Raw genomic sequence first — 21,547 nt, 5'->3', positions numbered from 1 at the left:
ACAATGATCAAAACTAAGACATTGATGTGGGTGTAATTCTCCTAACAAAATTATAGATGTATGAATTGTAGATGAAATAGTTTCAGGATTGCTAGTGTGTACACTTTATTCAGTGTTCTCCTGTTCTCACATCAATGCCACCCACATGCCTTCTTTCTTCCAGCCCTTCATCTAGTGTACCACGTGGTGCTAGCTGTCTGTCTTGTCTCCTTTGCCTCCTCCAATCTGAGGTAGCCTCTGTCAGTCTTCATCTTTTGTGACCTTGAGGCATGAAATAAGAAGGAAAAACTGTTGACTATCTTCATTGGTTTTCACCAGATGCCTTAAAATTATTATGCCAAGGAAACAGGTTTTTTTTCAGCAGGAAAATGCAGGTTAATGTGACAATTTTAGTGCATTCTGTCAGAGTTAGGTGGTGTGTGTGCGCATGTGTGTGTGCATGTGTGTGTACATGCCTGTGTGTGTGTCTGTTTGTATAAGCTTGTAAAATTAATCATGGTCAATTGGCTAGAGTTGTTCCTTCCAGGTATCACCCCAGTAAAGCCATTGATTTTTGGCTTTCTAAATTGTGGTTATTAGCAATGAACATCTAAGTCCAGCCCACTTTAAAAGAAGTGAAAATCTAAATTCTACTTTCTGGGTTGAAGAGAGGGAAAAAATCTTCACTAATCCGCATCCGATAGAGGGCTAATATCCAAAATATATAAAAAAGTCAATAAGTTAATCACCAAAAAAAAAAAAAACCCAATCAAAAAATGGGGTTTGAAACTAAACCAAGAATTCACAGCTGAGGACTCTCAAATGGCCGAGAAGCTCCTAAAGAAATGTTCAAAGTCCTTAGTGATCAGAGAAATGCAAATAAAAATGACCCTGAGATTCCACCTTACATCAATCAGAAAGAGATCAAAACCTCAGATGACAACACATGTTGGAAAGGATGCAGAGAAAAAGGAACACTCCTCCATTGCTGGTAGGGTTGCAAACTGGTTCAACCACTCTGGATATCTATCTGGAGGTTCCTCAGAAAATTGGAAATAGATCTACCTGACGACCCAGCTATACCACTCTTGGGAATATACCCAGAAGACACCTCACAATGCCACAGGGGTACATGTTCCACTATGTTCATAGCAGTCTTATTTGTGATAGCCAGAAATTGGAAACAACCTAGATGTCCCACGACAGAGGAATGGATACAGAAAATGTGGTTCATTTACACAATGGAATACTACTCAGCTATTAAGAATGAGGACATTCTGAGTTTTGCAGGCAAATGGATGGAACTAGAAAGGGTAACTCAGACTCAAAAGGACGTGCATGGTATGTACTTACTAATAAGTGGATACTAGCCAAATAAATAAATAAATAAAGTGCCACATACCTAAGATACAGTCCACAGATCTCAAAAAGTTCATCAAGCTGAAGAGTTCAAGTGTGGATGCCTCAGTCCCATTTGTGATGGAGAAGGGTGATCCTGTAGGAGGACCAGCAGTCTCAGTTAATCTGGACCCCTGAGATCTCTCAAACACTGGACCACCAGACAACATACACCAGTTTATATGAGGCCCCCAACACACATACAGTAGAGGACTCCCAGGTCTGTGTCATTCAGAGATGATGCACCTAACCCTCAAGAGACTGGAGGCCCCAAGGAGTTTAGAGGTCAGGTGGGGTGGGGGTGGGAGCATCCACGTGGAGAGGGGTGGGGTATGGAGGAGGTGTGGGATGTGGAGCAGAGGGAGGGTGGATGAGAGGGTGGGGAATGGAATATGGAGTGTAAAAATAAATTAAAAATAAAATAAAATTAAAAAAAAAGAAAAAGCATTAGGGTCATAGTATTTTATATTTACTTAAAATTACATATAATACACACACACACACGAAAATATGCTAGTTGGTGTGATAATGCCAACCCCAAGAACTAAAGGCTAACTAACAAAATCCCCAGTACTGAACGAGGAACCTTCTTTCAAGTTGTTGTTCAGGGAACTCCAAGAGACTCTCCACATCATGTAGACTACTACTATTACCCTCGATTGCCTCCCAGTTGTGGGCTGAAGTTAAATCCCTATTGCCAAAGAAATACATATGCTGGACACAGAACTTCTGAGCTTTATCAGGCCCAGAGCATCTCCCCCGAAGAATAGTTTCCAGAGTCCGCAGAAGATGCTATGCAAATCGCCAAGGGAGGGAAGCCATCAACCGTCCTACTGAGCTTATGAGCCACAGCAGTGAACAGCATGGGAGAGTTCCCCTAAAGATGTAATAGTGACACCCATGTCTGCCTGGTAGCCAACAGTTATCTTATTGAACTTAAGGTCCACTCAGTTGAAGAGAATCCAGGTTCTGCAAACTTACTTACTAGTGCTTTATGAGGTCATGGAACTCAACATCACTTTTTTCCTACCTCAAAATAATTCCTAATTGCATTCTAAAGACCTATCCTCATAACTACAAAAAAAAAAAAAAGTGTAGCTCTCATCTATCATCAAAGAAACTTCTTGTACAGACAGAGACCATTTCAGAAAGCCCCAACTTGTTAAAATATAGAGAACAACAGATCATAAGATGGTAGTCCCAACTGATAGAGATATTTGCATCTAAAGCCTAAGAAGCATCGTGGAAAATGGGTAGACAGAAAGATTATAAGAGCAAGGGAATCAGGAAATCTGTTGCAAGATTGTGTTTTCTAACTATGACAGGCAAGGTATACCTATGAAATCTCAACAATATACCTACCTAAATAATACCTCAACAAATGACAACATAGTCGATAGCTGTGGATCGGTATGTGATACGGTAATACTTGAAGAAAAGGAAGCCATGGCCTTGGAGGAAGGGAAAGGGAATATGAGCAGGGCTAGAGGGAGGCAAAGGAGGAAAAAATTCAAAGTATGCTTTAACTGAAAATAAAATAGATGTTAAAACAGTTTTCCATGGATTCAAGAACTTTCTTTTCCTAGATATTGATTAATAAACTTGCTTGGCTGTCTTGTATTCAAGATGATAAAATATTGAAACTGAAAATGAACACTGATTGCCAATTCATTTTTCATAAGTCAACCCACCAGGATAGTCACCAGAGAAATATTTATGAAAAAAAAAACATCCTACTTATTCAAGCACAGAATTCTAACACTAGGTTGGACCTGAAAAGGGCCACCAAACAGACAGCATACACCAGTTGATATGAGGCCCCCAACACACATACAGTAGAGGACTTCCAGGTTTTTTTTTTTTTTTTTTTGAAAATGTGCAAAAGTTTTTTTTTTTTTTTTGAGAAAGGATCTCACTCACTACGCAACACATAATTCATGAATCTCCAGCCATAGCTTCCTAAGTTCTGGGACTACATGAGTGAGATACTCCTGTTCTAATAGAAAAACTATTAATTAGCAAAAAAAAAAAAAAAAAAAAAAAAGCAAACCACAAAACCACACTCACTCAGTGTTTGAATCTGAAGGGACTTACTATTGATTTGAGATGTCATTGTTAGATCAATGACATGCTTCATTTACCATCTTAGTATAGATTCTTTTTACAATATGACATGAACTACTCTAGCAAACATACCAATAAATTCTTTAACTGTTATTTTGTATCCTTTGATACTTAATAATATCCATAAATATTTAAAGAACATCAGAGAATAGCAAGGCATTTTAATAATATGTTTATAATTGAACATATACATTTGTTTCTTCAATTTCTTAAGTTCATCATTTTTAGGTGTTAGACTGATTATTTTCTTTTTTAAAAATAAGCCAAATATTTTTGATAGGTATTAAATTACTTGAAACCAACTAGTCAAATCAATATTGTTGCCTCAATGATTCTTTGGTTTACTCTGATAAAGTTGTCAAAATTTTTCATCATTAAAGCAAAATTTGTCTTTACCTACCTGCATTTTTGCTGTTCTGAGCAGATTCCAAAATAATGGTAGCCACAGCTTTAACACAAGATACCCAATTATGACCATCCTGCTAACAATGACTACCTTTATAACCAATATATATTCCATAGACCCAGACTCTTCCACTTATAGAAACCCTTCTGTCTCTCCATAGGCTCACGTGTTTGATCCTCGGTTGATGTCTCTGATTTGGAAATTTGTAGAAACTCTGAGAGATGAGTCCTGGAGGAAGTTACTGAGGGTGTTTCTTGAGGATTGATAGACTGGCTGTAAGTTCCTTGACCACTCCCTGCTTCTTAAAGGCAGATTCAGTGTGAAGAGCCACCTGCCATTCCTCCCTCATGCTTTCCCCACCATGAACAAAGTATCCCCTCCAACTGTGAGCCACAGTGAGCTTCCCTTCTTCATGCTGCTTCTGTCAGGCATTTGGCCAAAGCAGTAGAAAGGTAACTCTCCAGGTGTGCTTTGTTGTACAAATCTAACTCATATATTGTCTCCTAGCAACAGTGTCTAGAAATATCACATTTAATTAACTCTAAGATGTTATCAGTTATAGATGCACAGTTATGTTAGGCACTGAAAATAAAATACTGTTCATTAAACTGTGAAACTATGCTGTCAGTTAGATTATTTTTAATTTTAAAGGGAGATTTTTGGATCTATTTAGACAAAAATTTTATTCCCTAATCCTATTTATCCATAAAAAGTAAATTATAGGTAAAATTATTTGGTTATTCTCTCCTACAAACTTCTTCATTACCTGTGAGAGGCTAGAAGGCACAAAGGGAAATGTTATTATTTTTTAATTTAAAATGTATTACAAGAAAAAATAGTTCCCAGAGGAATTCTTTGCACCAATCTTTCTCAATCATTCTTGAAAATTTGATTCTACCTGTAAGAAAAGAGTGGAAAAATCCCAGCTCACTTCATCCACTTTCTCAATAATTATATTTCAAATAGCTTATATTTGGCAATACTCCATTTAAATTGCATATTCAGAACATGGAAAGAGCTCTGTTAGAATATGGAAAGAAATCCAACCTCTGGGGTCCAGTTTAGGCTCACCAGTCACAAGTGAATGGCTGCTGACCGCAGATAATCTCCCCATACCTAAGTATAGAATTTCACACATCTCGGACTTCAGAAGCCCTCTCCAGGTTTCTGGTACTTCCCTTAACTTCCTTATGTGTGATTTGTGTTTGATGAGGTAGACTGAGCCTGGGAACTTCTGGATTTCCTCTGCAGATCCACTTGTATAAAAGTCATATGGGCAAAAGAGATTTTAATGGAGAGTTTCTATGGAAAGTGGGAGATGATGCCGCATCAGTTACGATTGTGTTCCCACTTTTCTTCTACTCAAACATTTACTGTCTTGTCCCCTTCCATACAGCTTCCAGCTCCTTGAAGTCTTTATGCCTCTCAAATTCTCTCTTTCACTTATCCATTTTCCTTGATTAACTTCTCCTGACAGTGTCCATTCATAGACATTCTAAGGTTTTTACAGAACAAAGGCAGGCCTAACAATGGAGTTATTGTTGTAGGTGCCAATTAATATCTGTAATGTTATACATTGCATCACGTGAAAAATCTAAAACCTTTGCTTATTTAAGACTTATTGTCTTTCTTTGTGCTGGAATTTTCTTGCCTACTGCTTTCCACCTCACTCAAGGAGTGTCTCTCTCCTTCATCCCCAACTTCCATCATCGGTACCAGACCCTCTGGCCAGCCAGTTCAGGAAATGGCTTCTCTTCTTAAGCCCTGTGTAGGGAAGCCAAGTCATGCTTGCATGAACCCTAGCTCCCAAGCTGAATCATTTTCTCGCCCTTATCCTAAACTGCCTTCATTTACTATGATAATTTATAGAAACACTTGGGGATCTTAGATACTGTGTGGGTCTGGAGAATATACTGCACCAAATTCCATCTGCAGTGATTTACTGCAATAAAAGCTAAAAGCTTCAGACTAACTTTAGCAGAGCTTGAGATCTCTGAAATGTTTTAATGAAGGAAAATATAATCACATCATTTCTTTCTCTCCCACATCCATCAACTCTTCCTCCTAAACTCACAGCCTCCTCATCTTTAACAATTGTTTATATATATATATATATATATATGAATATGTGTGTATATATGTATGTATATGTATACTTTTATGAGAGTGTATATATTAATTAATGCATCTAAAACCTGCTGAGTCGGGTATTGCTTGAATATATATGTTTCTAGGGCTGACTATTCACTATTAGATAACCAATTCCTTGTCTTTCATTAATTGTTAATTTTTTTCTATAGCTCTTCATGACCCATGAGACTTCCCTCATATATATTGGGGGTGTAAACTGTTGTTGGAATTGTTCAGGCCTTGTTTAGACATCGTATTGTGGTATGTGGCTTCCTTAGCATGTCTAGGAAACAATCCCACACAGACTGCCAGTTTCTTTGGCTCTTACATTCTTTCTACCCCTTTTCCACAATGTTCTCTGAGTCTTGGGTGTATGAATTGTATTGTTCCTTGCATTTTGACAAGTTGTGATTTTCTGTAATAGTCACTGCTGCAAAATGAAACCTCTTTTATAGAGTAGTAATATTGACAATTATCTAAAAGTATTTAAAACATAGGAATTATTTTGGTTTAGGAAAGGGGTGGTAGTAAGTTCTTTTCTAAGATCCATGTCCCCACTGGCCACATGTTGTTGTCTAAGTTTCCAGTATCAGGCATATAGTATGCAGAGAACTATCAGGATGAACATTATGTGTAATATTTTAAAATAACTGGAAAAAACTGAATGAACTCTAATGTCAATTAATACTGGACTGCACCTGGGGTGGTATATTGTGAAACAGCAACCAGTAGAATTCCTGTAAAATGTAGTGGTAAAGAATGGATGGTAAGGATTACATATTGGAAATGTATACAATAACACTTTAATTAATAATAATTAAGTTGAGAAATTGAAAATGAAACCATGGTAGCTGTGCAGAGACCTGAATAAACCTTATGAGTGTGCTATTCTATGCAAAACCAATTTAAAAGTGAATATTCACAGTTTAATTTTATTTACATAGATTTAGAAATATTCATATACATATTCAAAACATATAAAAGTACAGATATAGATCATAAAGCTGGAAAGTAAAGGGATGATAACCCCAATCAAATCAAAGTGTGGTTTTTAAGGGAGGCAGTAGATGAAGGACAGTCAAGAAACCTCAGTGGAGCTCAGAATAACTCATTTCTGGAATATGTAGATAATTATGTATTTACTTTGTCCTTTATTAAAATTAAAACCACTTAGCCTATATCAACATTAGTGATATTTTGAGATTGGTCCTAGTTTTTGTACCAATGTTGGAAGAAGAAAAGGGACACTCACAAGTTGTTCTCTGACTTCCACACACAGGTCATGGCACACGTGTGTACATGTACATGAGTACACACATGCTTGTGCACATACATGTGCGCACACAAACATGCATTAAATAAATGTAAGAAATAAACACATAAATAAAGCAGGTACTCTGATTCCAGCTCTAGCACCAACACCAAGAAGTCAGTGCTGCCCTCTTGTCATTCATTCGTCACTGAAGAAAGCCTACTGAATTCTAATTTCAAGAATTCTAATTTCAAGAATTCAGAGCTGTAAACAGCTCTAGAAATTGATAAGTACTCAAATATAGGAACCAGAAGTGATTACTTCTGTATAGACAAGGGACCAAAAATCATTAGTTTTACAGTTTATCAAGAATGTTTCTACAAGAGAGGAGAGATTACTGAAGAAGAATCTGACACAGTGATATAGAACATGTACTACTCTCCTAGAGGACCCAAGGACTGCTGTAACACTTATGGCATGAAGACTATTGAGTAATAAAGGAAAGTGGCTGGCTACTCTTCCTGGTGACCTTTAAAAGAAGTTATTGTCGCTGCTGCAAGTTCCTATAGAGTTGTTTCTTCATGATACCACTGGCACCCACTGTCCTCAGACTAGCAATGCATTACATCAACAAGAGATAACATCTCCTGTGCAGACAGAAAAAAAACCAAGATGTTGGCATTGACTTGAAGACACTTGAAGTATCAGAGTAAGAATGGAGGATCTAATCAGAAGGACTAGATGCAATCGTAAATAGATTCAAGAAAGTGGCATTAGATGACCCTTGAAGGAGACATAGAATTTTGATAATAACTAACCTAAATGAAATACATCCTTCAAGTGAAGATAGTGGCTGACAGACATATAACAGTAGGTCAAGGAATGTGCATAAAACCTGGTTATTTAGAACACAGTATATGATAATTTTTGAAGTGATTTGTTTGTATCCTAATTTTGTAAATGACTGGTTTGTATATAGGGTGGGGAAAGGAATAGAGTCAATGAACCAAGGGTGAAAAGGATGAAATTAATATTTTCCCAACACTATCTGTAACAAAGTCTGCAAAATTTAATCTTATTTTATTCTCAAGTTGGTCTTCTAATGAACAGACAAGAAAACGCATGCAAATAAAAAGCCCTCGGGAAAGAGGAAGGGTGAAACAGAAAGGCACAAGAGCACAGCATGTCTGCAGTATGTTAGAAAAGAACATTACCCCACCACAGGGCTTTCTGGGATCCTATCAATTAAGCTTGGCATTAGAAAGCTACTTAGAAATTGGCAGACACACAAAGAGGAGGTGGATCTGATTTTTTAAACAACACTGGTTCAAAAATCTCCTGAGAAATTACTTAAGGGATTAAAATAAATGTAGGATGTGATTTGACTGGGAATACTGCTTCCAGAGCCTGTTTTTGTTTGTGACCCTGTGATGAGAATGTTTAAAAGCAATGGTTCACTTCTAGTTAGAATCATTAGCAGAGTGGAGCCCAGTTTGCCTAAGGAATTTGTTTCATTCTCATCTGTTTATGCCACCTGACTCCTATTTCTAATAAGCACTTTCATTTTGCTGTATCACAGCCTTTATTTCTTCAACTTATTCTTGATACAATTTTAAAAAAGAGTTTCTGAGGCCAAAAATGAATTACCTTTGCTTTTTGCCAAGAACAGGCTGCATTGCAGTAGATTCTAGAGAAAATTGTCTAAAATGCTTTAGCCAGAAGAGATGTTTCTCAGGGTGAGGCAGTGAGTTTTAGGAAATATAAACTAATAAATCTGAGCTTGGTACAGTGGCTCACAGCCAAAATAATAATCCCAAGTGTTGTGGATAGCCCTGGGGCTAATCATATTTGATGTTAATTCCGTTCTCCTGTGAGTGGTTGCAAACAAGGAATGAGTCAGCACTCAGGTGATTTCCTGTAAACCTGATTCCCACCTTAATTTGTAAAATAAAGGAGAGCTGATGATTGGGCAGATAAAAGGGAAGGTGGAGCAGAAGGGGAGGAAGAGGACACAGAGGAGAAGGAAATAGAAGAAAAGCAGAGCAGAAGCACATGGCCTGGAGAAATGGCAAGTTCTAAGGGGTCTCATAGATGGGGAAGATGGTAGTGTAGCAGTAGATCTGCCCAATCTAGGCGCATAGCATGTATTCATATTAACTAAGTCTTGCTTTCATTGCTGGGGCGTATTTGAGTGACGATTTACCGCAACACCCAAGGGTCTAGATGCCAGCCAGGGCCAGATGAAATGAGGCAGTGTTTGAGAGAGAGGAATAAACAAATCAAACTAATTATTTCATTCTCTTTTTCTTTACACTTATTTGTGTGTGTATGTCTGTATGTGTCTGCATGAGGATATGCCACATGTATGCAGGTACCTGTGGAAACCAGAAGAGGGCTTGAGATCAATTGGAGTTGGACTGACAGATAATTGTGTTGTTTTTAACATGGATGCTGAGGAACACCCTCAAGAAGCAATATATGCTATTAGCTTCTGAGCGATTTCTCTTGCCCAAACTTGTAATTTCTTACATGCTAGTGTATCTCTGAGTAGAGATAAAATAATGTATAATTTAATGTCATAATTACAGATTCATGGCATGTCATCAAATAGGTCTTGAGATATATTCTTTTTTTTTGTTGGTAAGCTCCATTAATTATCTAGTGATCCTTATGTTTAAAATTATAGTGAACAAAAATCTAAAGTATAGGCTTTTCTCAAAATGTTTGCACACCTGATAAACAAACTTTCATCACCTTTTATATCTCCACTCTGCCAACTATAACAACAACAACAACAACAAAACAATTTTCTAGAACATTTAAGTCATAATCTAAATGAAGCCATTTTCAAATACGTTTCAGGAATCTGAACACAGCCATCTTGAACACAGAAATGTTAAGTGAGAAGATGTTTTTATATACCATCTATGTTAGAAGCAAGTGGCTGTAGGAGTGAAACACAGTATTCAGTCTCATACAGCACTATAAAAGCAGAACTTGTATTTAACAAGCCTCTCAGTGGTTTCTACATAGAGACTTGAGTTTGAAAATTGCTTGGCTGGATAGTCTTTATCTAAAGATTTACTTTTTGTTAAGGACCCCCCTGTTTTATGTAAATGTCCTGTCTGAGAATGAGGCAATGGGATTTTATTTTGATATTGAGTTTAGGCTCAAATTCTGGTTCTCAAAGGAAGTTTGTGACCAGATGGCTGACTTTGTATTACTTGAGCAGTTTTCTTATTCATCAATATTGCATGTTAATTGTTCCTTACACATTTGCTATTTAATTATATATCCAACCTCTGGCATACAGCTGAACTTAATAACTTGGATTTATAATTATTGCTACTATTTCTATTATTTTTACAGCCTGAATTTCCCACCTTAATTCATGTTTGCTAATGGGGTAGTACAGCCAATAATAGGTTAAGGATAGACTTTTTGTCTTCTTTGTTTCCTTTTAAATGAAGATGCTTAAAACCCATTGTTCATGGCAGAAGGTAAAAAAAAATATGACCTTCATAGTATTATGTAGCAAATTTAGGGGTTTAAACACTCAACTATGGAGGAAAGCTCCCTAAGGCTCAGAAGTTAGAAGACGCAGAAACATTCCCTCTTGTAAAGAGACAGAAAGAACTTGTGACTCAGGAAGAAAGCAACCTACAAGTCTCAGAAAGTTCCTGAAACTAGCAAAACAAAGGGAAACTCTCCATGAGGTTACTGAAGTAGTAAACAAATTTATGAGGAGGAAATTTTCAGATCATCTCAGATATCAGGAGAAATGTTCTGACCACAAGATTTGTCTACATGTCATGCAGATTGTGCCAAGGGTTCCGGGTTTTGTGAGTGGCCATCCATATTGATAGGATATAGCTGCCTTTGTCTTGCTCCTGTTCCTATAAGTAATCTTATAAGTAAAAGGTATAAGAATAAGTAACTTCAATAAACTTATTTGTACACCAAGGTGAATCTGGGTGCAATCCTTCTATATTTTATCATTGGTTCTGTATCTCAAATAAGAAACACTTGTTATTTATTTGTCTCCAGTGATGACTTTGGTTGATCATCCACATTAGAGACAAGGAAAGAGTAATATGATCCTTAGTTTTTCCTAACTATAATAAATACCCAAGATATTCAATTTACAAAGATAAAAGGTTTTGTTTGCCTTAAAATTCTAGAAATTTCAGCCCATTATTGAGAGTGTCTTTGATGCCTTTATATTTCTGGTGATGAAGCCACATAATCACAGAGGGTAGTAAGCAGTAGGAAAAGGCTATTCACCTCATAGCCAGGGAATCAAAGGAAAGAGAAGAGCCTGGATCTCACTGTCTTCCTCAAGGCCATCCAATAATCTAAATACCTACAAGGTCCTAATGCTTAAACATTTTACTACCTCCTACCTGTATCATGCTGAAGACCATGTTATATAGACCTTTGACCACACTTAAGGTGCAACTGTAGCAAGCAGTGATGCAATGTCTTCTAAGAACAAACTTTTGACTCTGAGTACACTCTAGACAGATTTTCTGCATAGCTATTGAAGAAGTGGGTCTTTGGGATGGTTTGCAAAATATATTCAATAATTGGTTCTTGCTACATTAATAGTTATTTTTGGAATGAACTAATCCAGTATGACTTCTCATCCTACCTTGATAATTATGTTCAGGCTTACCTAAAATTAAAGAGAAGCATATAATTAGTAGCCCAGCTATATAAAACTTTATTGAGAGACTTTTGACCCCAACTGTATCTCACAGCAAGAAAAAACGTGGTGGCTTTGCTGGCTTAGCTTTATGTCAAGTTGGCACAGCTAGAGTCATTTTAGAAGAGGGAATCTCAATTGAGAAAATGCCTCATCAGATTTGCCCTTTAACCTAGCATGTGAGGCATCTTCTTGATTGATCATTAATATGGGAGGACCCATCCCACTTTGGGTGGTACTACCCTGGGCTGTTGGTCCTGCGTGCTATACAAAAGGAGACTGAGCAAACTATGAAAAACAAACCAATGAGTAGCATTTCTCCATGGCCCCTGTATCAGTTCCTACCTCCAGATTCGTTCCTTGCGTTCCTGGTCTGACTTCCTTGCATGATAGAGTACAAACTGTAAGGTGAAATATACCCTTCCATCCCCAAGCTGCTTTTGGTCTTGGTGTTTTTATCACAACCAAGAAACCCTAAGACAGTACAGATGTATCATTTATCTAAATTACTAGAAGTTAAAAATTAACATAATCTGTAAATTAAAAATTGTATATATGTATGGTGTGTGTATGTGTGGTTTTGTGTTTGTAGGTAGTCACATTGTGGTGCGCATGTAGATGTCTGATGGATGTTAGGAAACAACTTGTGAAAGTGTGAAAAGCAGTTCTCTCCTTCTACCATGTAGGTCCTGAAGATCAATTTTAGACTATCAGGCAACAATTGCTTTAACCTTATTGTAACCTACCTTGCCAGACAATCAATCATCTATCTATCTATCTATCTATCTATCTATCTATCTATCTATCTATCTATCTTCTATCAGGTGTTTGTCTGTATCTGTCTGCCTTTCTGTATGTATGTATGTATGTAATATGATGTGTTTGTGTTAAAATGCATATGGAAGTCAGAGGACACTATCAAGTGTTATTCCTCTGATGGTTGTCTACCTTTTGCTTTTGAAAGAAACTCTCTCATTGGCCTAGAACTCACAAAGCAGGCCATACCAATGGCTGTGAACCCAAGAAATCCACCTTTCTCCTGCCTAAGATTGAGATTACAAATGTGTGCCCTATGCCTCATTTTTCTTTTTCATTTGAATTTTGAGTTCCTCATGCATACCTATGAAGTGAGTACTCGACTGAATGAACTATCTCCTCTGCACTGTAATTTTTTAAGTGAAAACAATCAAATTTTCAAATCACTTTAACAAATATATAAACATCTACAATTCTATTACCAGTGTCTTCCTATGTACTGATAAATTACTACCAAATGCCACAAAATATTTTTCATTTCCTAGTTTCAGCTAGTGAAAATACTCATAGCTTAATGATTTTCTACAAATTGAGATACAAACACAAACAACACATTATCATTCCTGGAAAATGAGTAATAGAACAATTAATATCTGAGAAGAATTTTTTTATAGCTTCTTTACTTGCCTACAATTTGGAGCTTAATTGAATCAAATTCTTGCACACTGTAAGTACGCACTATCTTTCCTCAGTATTAACACTATAATAAAACATGCAAACATTCGTGACATTTGCCTCTACTCGTTCTTCTGAGAACAGAAAGCAAAAGGCTTTGAGAGACCTTAATCCCACTAAAATCCCTTAAGGTGTTTTAATGATACTCATACAAACAAAAGGTTATCTATGTCAGTTCTCACACTTATTTTATAAATTTGTGATATATGTTGACCCAAGTGAAAAGGCTCAGTGTGCAGACCCTGCTGTGTGGTTTAAGCGCAGTACTGCAGAAGCTTCTCGGGCTGCATTGCAGATAGGTGTCTAGTACAAAGTGTTAAATGGTGACCATCCTGAGTAAATTCTTCCTTTTAGAAAACTGAAGTTGTCCCTAGGAGTTTTGTCTTTAGAACAGTCAAGATTTTCTCTGCAGTTATGAGGCCTTCTCTCCCATTAAAGAATTTGGAGAACTGAACCCAAGTGGATATAGAGTTGACACATTGATCTCTGTGGTAATTGAAACAACTGTGGATCATTATATGAATATAACGTAATATTTTTCTTCCTTGAGGTTACCGGGTTTGTAAACTAAACATCAGGTCTATACACAGTCTTCTTCTCTTCACAAATAGCCTCACTTTAAAAGCTATTAATAGCCTACAACTTCAATTATTCTCTAATGTAGTGGTTCTCCACCTTCCTAATGCTGAGACCGTTAATTAAGTGCCTCATGTCATGGTGACCCACAACCATAGATTTATTTCATTTCTACATAACGACTGCAATTTTGCTATTTTTATGAATTGTAATATAAATATCTGAGATGTTAGTTGTCTAATATGTGACTTCCCAACCCACAGGTTGAGAACCTCTACTTTAATGTAAACTAAGAGAAACTGCATGTCAATATGGTTGTTCCAATAATTAAATGTATGAATGTTCAGTTAATTAAATATGAATATAAATCCACAAAAATTAAGACCAAGTTGATTGGTCAGTAATAAATTCACAATTTATAGTACAGCCTAGCAAGGCTATTTTGTTTTTAACACCATTGCTTTTTGCCTTGTCATATGCTTCTTCTGAGAAGCATAGTAACATGCAGAGCAGCCAGTTCCCTGTGCTGGTAAAGATTTAAGAACCAGCAGAAGCTTAAGCTGTTTGCTGACTCAGCCTTCTCCTGGGGATCTGCCAAGCTGAGTTAAGACTGGAGATCCTCCCGGTTCTCAGGAAATTAGCGTTCAGTAAAAATATCCCCAGGGCATGTGTAAAATGTCGCTTGCTGCATGTCTGAGATGTATTCTATAGAAAAGACAGAAACTTTATTGTCTCCAGCTGTGGCATATTCTGGTTCTTCCTTTCCAGGGCCCAGTCACTGGTGAGTTCTGCAGCTCCCAAGAACACATTCACTCATAGGCTTTCTTATAGCTGTTTTGTAAATTATGATGTTTTGGGACTTCTTAGAAATATTTTGAAATGTATACATGCTTCAGAACTGATATCCAATGTTAGCAATGAAAATTTCAAAATTAGTAATGAAAAAATATAAATGCAAAATCCTTTAAAAAATCAGTTAAATATTTTGTATTACTCATTTAAAATTTTTCACATATATATGTATCCTAAATGATATTGATAACATAAAGCTTGAAAGAAAATTGAAGTTACATTAAAACTCTTGTGAAAAGAAAAACAAATTTCCAAATTTTGGATTACCTTCTATTACTGAATTAAAAAGTTGGATGAGGGCTGGAGAGATGGTTCAGTGGTTAGGAACACTGACCTTTCTTCCAGAGGTCCTGAATACAATTCCCAGCAACAACATGGTGCCTCACAACCATCTGTAATGGGATCTGATGCCCTCTTCTGGTGTGTCTAAACACAGCTCCAATGTACTTTATATACATAAAATTAATAATAACAATAGTAATAATAATAATATTAGGTTGGATGAATTTCTCAACCCAAAAGAAAAAAAATTGAATAAAGCAGATATCATGTCATGTGAGAAAATAAGTTACACAAAGTCACCTGGAGACATAATAAATCTCTCTCTCTCTCTCTCTTTCTCCCTTTCTCTAATCTATCTATTAGAGAGACAAATATGAAGATATTACAGTGTATATGTATGTATGGAGATATAAAACAACTATATCTGTATCTGTATATATACTACAGTATCCGTCTATGTATGAAGCTATAAACCACCTCATGCGGAAATGTTGACCTCAGTTCCCTTCTCACAGATGCAGACAATTCTGTGGTTTACCGCATGTCTCAGAGTTCCCTTGCTGGATCAGGCTGGCGCTACCCATAAGAAATTTTTCTGAAGATTGAACCTTTGTCTGGTAACTTATACACCTTCAATATTTCCTCAAAAACTTACTTGCACGCAGATTTTCTTCTCAAGCTCTGCCTCTGAAGAACCTAACATTGCATAACAGTCCATCTGTTTCAAAGGAGACTGGGAAACCTTGGCCTATCTAGTGAAACAGAACAAGGAAGTTCTTATGCTTAAATTTCACTCGTTTTTCTGTGTTAAAGGATCCTGGCACTGCCTGGGTGGCCAGAAACCAGAGACGGGACAGCACAGAGACCTGGGATAGAATTAAAAATGACTGGGGAAAATAAGTAAACAAAATGGTACCTAATGAGTTCTGCTATACTCATAGACTAGAGCCTAGCCCAATCATCATCAGACAGACTTGATCCAGCACCTGAAGGGGACAGATGCAGTGACCCACAGCCAAACATTAGGCAAAGATCAGAGAATCCTATGGAATAGGGAGAGGAAAGATTGTAGGAGCCAGAAGAGCCAAGGACATGGCAAGAACATGGCCTAGAGAATCAGTCTCACAGGGCACACAGAGACTGAAGGGGCAATGGGGAGCTGGTATGGAGCTGAACTAGGTCCTATGCATTTGCATTCTGGTTGCGTTCGCGTGGGATTCCTAACGTGGGAGTAGTGCCGTTCCTGAGACCATTTTCCTCTTGCTGGGTTGCTTTGTCCAGACTCAATATGAGGGCTTGTGCCCAGTTATGCAATGTTCCATTGATATCCCTAGGAGGCCTCCTCTTTTCTGCAGGAAAGTGGAGGAGGAGTGGATCTGAGGAAGAGAGGACCGGGGGAGGGGCTGGGAGAAGAGGAGTGAGGATGTAATATATGAGAGAAGTTAGGATGTAATATATGAGAGAAGAATAAATAAAATTTAAAAAGAAGTTTTGAAGAAAAAAAAGAATGACACCGTCAATTTTAAATTAAAAAAATTATGAACAGTTTAGGATTGTATGTGAAGAAATCAATCTAATATGTAATTTGAAAAACTTCAGGTAAGATCAGTTTCTTTCAAATCCATTTGAGGAAAACCATGCCTATAGTTAAGAGAAGTGGATATGCCAACAATTCTGTAGTGAGGGAGACTTCTTAAAACAATTAAAATGTTCTCTTTGGACATGGCATGCCTACTGGACACAGAACAGCTATGCTTACTTGCACTATTCCTGTGTAAAATCAAACGTGCTAGCACGGATCTGGGGAAGGGCTGGAAAGTCCTCACTCCTACCTGAGGTGCTATTGGCAGTTAATGGCTCCTGAAGGAGGGATAATCACCTACCTTTGGGATAGAGCCAATAGTAATTTGCCCATGCTCCAGTAGATGACCTCACACTCTTGAGCACTCAGGCAGAAGCCCTAAATGTACTCATTGAGTTAATTGTAGGAAGCTATCTGCGTGGAAGGTGTGAAAAGGCATTGGAGGGAGCAAGTTGAGGATAGATATTATCTGAATGCTTTATATATATGTATGAACTTCTCAGACAATACATTTAAAAATATTTTAAAGTTATTTTTAAGAATACCTAGTCATTTGGGCATATGCTAAGGAGTGGTATAATCCTATCATATGATAGATTTAGCTTTTTAAATTTGTAATAAATTCTATTTTGGTGCTTCATCAAAGAATACAATATATATTCAAAAATTTTAATTTAATTTAATTTTTTTTTACTTATTCACTTTACATTGTGCTTACTGTCCCCCTCCTGGTCACCCCATCATACAACTCTTCCCCCATCTCCACTTCCCTTTCTCCTCTGAGCTGGTGGGAGCCCCCAATTGCCATTCCTCACCCTGTTACTTCAAGTGTCTGTGAGGCTAGGTGCTTCCTCTTCCACTGAGCCAGACAAGTCAGCCCAGCTAGAAGAACATATCCCATGGCACAGGCAGCAGCTTTTGGGATAGTCCTTGTTCCAGTTGTTCTGAATTCACATGAAAGGCCAAGCTGCACATCTGCTACATATGAGCATGTGAGTGGGGAGTCCTAGTTCCAGCCCATGTATGTTCTTTGGTTGGTGGTTTAGGCTCCCAGGCCCCACAATCCTTCCTTCTATTCTTCCTTAAGAGTCTCCAGTCTCCATCTATGGTTTGTCTGTGGGTGTCTGGATTTGTCTGAGTCAGCTGATAGGTAGAAACTCTCAGAAGACAGCCATGTCTTCAGAAAGCATAACAGAGTTCATTAATAGTGTCAGGTGCTTGCCAATGGGATGGGTCTCAAGTTGGGTGGGGTTTTGGTTGGTCATTCCTTTAGTCTCTCCTCCAGCCCTGGTACCTGCTCTAAGGTTCTCCATACTGATTTTCAGAATTGCTGCATAAGTTTGCTTTCCCACCAACACTGAGTAAAGATTTCCTTTCTCTTCATCCTTAGCAGTGTTTGTTGTCTGTTGATTTGCTGATATTAGCCATTTTGACTGGGATAGGATGAGATCTCAAAATTGTTTTAATTTGCATTTCCCTAAGTGCTAATGATGCTGAACACTTTTTGATGTATTTCTCAGTTATTTTTATTTATGCTTTTGAGAACTCTCTGTTCAGATCCATAGCCCATTTTAATTAGGTCATTTGTTTTATTGACTCTGCCTTTTGAGTTATTTATATACTCTGTATTAGTCCTCTGTTGGGTACATAGCTGGCAAAGGTTCCTTCCCACTCTGTGGCTTTCTTCTTCACTTGACTGTTTCCTTGCCTATACAGAAGATTTTATGGTTTTATGAGATCATACTTATCAAGTATTGGCATTAGTTCCTGGGCGAATGGTATACTATTCAGGATTTTTTTTCCTACACTTATATCTTTTAGGGTACTGCCTATAGTTTTCTTCTAACTTGACATCCTACTCCACAGATACTTGCTCAGCAGTGTTTACCATCCTTTTCACAATAGGTAGGAAATAGAAACAAGCTAAATGTCTTTCAGTAGATGAATGGACACTGGAAAAGCAGGAGGGAGTTCCAACTAGGGAGGAAGAAGAAAAGTTAAGTACTGGGATTATTTGATACAGCTTTAAGGAATCATATTGTTTTATATGTAATACTTACAAGCACACACACACACACACACATACACACAGAAGTTTATATCTCTTGGGATGACAATATTCCCTACAAGAACCATAGGCTAACGAAATCCCAGCACTAGGAAAGAGGAACTTCCTTTTGGATGGTTAGCCAGTGTATTAAAAATGACTCCCAAAGCAGTATGATTTAGTACTTTGTTGCCTCTCAGAAGTAGGAGGTAAACCCTTGTTACTATAGACAATGTACACTTAGGACACAGGACTTGGATAATTTGAACTGGAACTAACCTGAAAACCTCCTTCCTGTAGTCTAGTGTCCCTAGTACCAGAAAATCCTATACCTGCTGCTAAGGGAGGGGAACAAATGGAAGTCCTATCTGACTGTGACAAGATTTCCATAAAGGTGCCGCAAGTGGCACTCACATGATGGTGGTAACCAACAGCTATCTAATTGGATTTACTGCCTACTTAACAGGAGGGAAATCATGGCTGTTATTAGAAACTTGGCCAACTTCTGGGACTAGTGAGGTCATAGAACTTAGAAAAGAATCAACCACTTTCACTTTGTTTTACCATCGCAATTCCTAACTACATTTGAAGTCTTGCCCTTATACCCACAGATAAGTATAGCTCCCACCCCTCATCAAACAAGCTTCTCTTTACAGAAAATGGAGACCATCACAGAAAGCCACCACTGGATACAACACAGAAATCAATGGATGATGGTGATCCTAGCTCAAGTGGGTACATTTACATCACAAGGGTTTTACCGCAGGTCTCTGGGAACATTGCCAAAGAGGGACTGGGAAGATTATAAGAGCCTGAATACCAGGAAGTTGCTGTGAGCAGAAGTCCAATGTGATGTAATGTAGCAAAAAGGTCCAGTGGTTTTAATGGAAGCAGACTGAGTTGTATCTGATACGTTACTTCTGAAATAATTGTGAAATACCACGTAGAGAAGTTGAGCAGGCAACCACCTATGCCAGTCAAGAGGGAAAGATGGGGTATAAGAGCTACACTTGAGAATCATTAGTATAGAGAGAGTATTGAAACCCACACACATAAAACAAAAATAATACCGCGTGACTGGATTAGATAAGCAGGTACTGAGACTATAGATTATAGGAGCCAGAGGGAAGGCTAAGTAGGTAAAAGAATGTGCCCTGCAAACTCATGGCTGGAACCCACATGGGAACATACTCCACAAGTCACATGTTATCCTCTGCCATCCCCGTGTGTGCAGTGAACATACACAGTTATGGTAAATAAAGATTTTAAAAATAGTAAGCTGTTATGAAGACAAGGTAAATTGAAGAAAGAAAGTTGAGCAGGATCAGCTTGTGACAGAGAAGGAGAATCAGACCTTTGTTGCTTTTGGAACCCAAATGTAGAAGATATGTCTGCTAGGAACAATGTTCTGGAGATAGTATATAGTATAACCATTGAAAGTAGAATTGTAGGCTCTGCATTATAGGGGTTACTGGGTCCTTGAATAGAGGTGCATAAGGGAGCAATGCCCATCTAAAAACAGCAAGAAGACAACACATTGTTTCTTATTTCTATTTTAGCGTCTATATCTCAAGTGAATCTAAAAAAGTGATGGCTGTCAGGGGTCCTATAAACTTATGATACAAGCCTTTGCTTTATCATGGAACTATTTGGGACTCAATTTTGGCTGGGGTCTCAGCTGAGTAATGGAGACAGAGTTCACAGTGAGAAGTAAGACTTGCAAAAACTTGCAGCATAACATTGGTTCTTGTCACCAGCTGACCACCAACCTCATATACCTAACATGTTGGATAGAGTAAGAAAAAAATTAAGGAGAGGTTTTTTGACAAGGTATTAATATTCTGTGGTTCTTCCTAACAGCAAAAGTCAAAGTATTTCCCTTTTCCTTTAGACAGGAAGAAAGGTGCTGTAGCCGACGTGGGGAATTTAATACACTCCATATCATTCAAGGACTACGTGGCAAACATGTCTACCAGGGCTAGGGCTGGCCTTTTGATGACGGAAAAGAAGTTACAGCTCCTTCACTGTCATCATACACTTTCAAGTTCAACTAGAGAAAGACACTCAAGACATCTGTAATTGGTCTCATCAGGATTTTTCCTGTTGTGGTCTAGTGCTGGTTTTGGCCTGAGATGGTGTGTCAGTTAGGCTTTTCTTTCTTTTTTCTTTTCTTTTCTTTTCTTTTCTTTTCTTTTCTTTTCTTTTCTTTTCTTTTCTTTTTTTTTCTTTCTTTCTTTCTTTTTTTTTTTTTTTTTTTTTGAGACAGGGTTTCTCTATATTGTAGACCAGGCTGGCCTCGAACTCAGAAATCCACCTGCCTCTGCCTCCCGAGTGCTAGGATTTAAGGCGTGCACCACCATGCCCAGCTCAGTTAGGCTTTTCTGATATGACAAACCCAGTCAAACACTCATCAATAAATTAAAAGATAAAATGTTTGAGATTTCCTCAGACAAGATGGAAGTAGGTATGTGAAAGATCATGCCAACAAGTTCCCATCTCAGTTCTAGGATGACGTTGCTCACAATCTTGGCAGTGCCAGTGGATGCACTGTGTGTGTGTGTGTGAGTGTGTGTGTGTGTGTTTGTTTGCTTCTATATGTTGCAAATAGAAGAGTCCAAAGGGTCATGGTATTTTAACACAACAGAACAGTAACTGACAAAATACCATTTTTTTTAACTCATTTTCTCTGCACTTACACTGTTTCATGCAGTTTCATACATTAT

Source organism: Mus caroli, unplaced genomic scaffold (assembly GCF_978045245.1).
Source record: "Mus caroli unplaced genomic scaffold, Mus_caroli_1 scaffold_1, whole genome shotgun sequence".
NCBI lineage: Eukaryota > Metazoa > Chordata > Mammalia > Rodentia > Muridae > Mus > Mus caroli.
The sequence above is the reverse complement of the archived record's forward strand: the minus strand, read 5'-3'. Positions refer to the sequence as shown.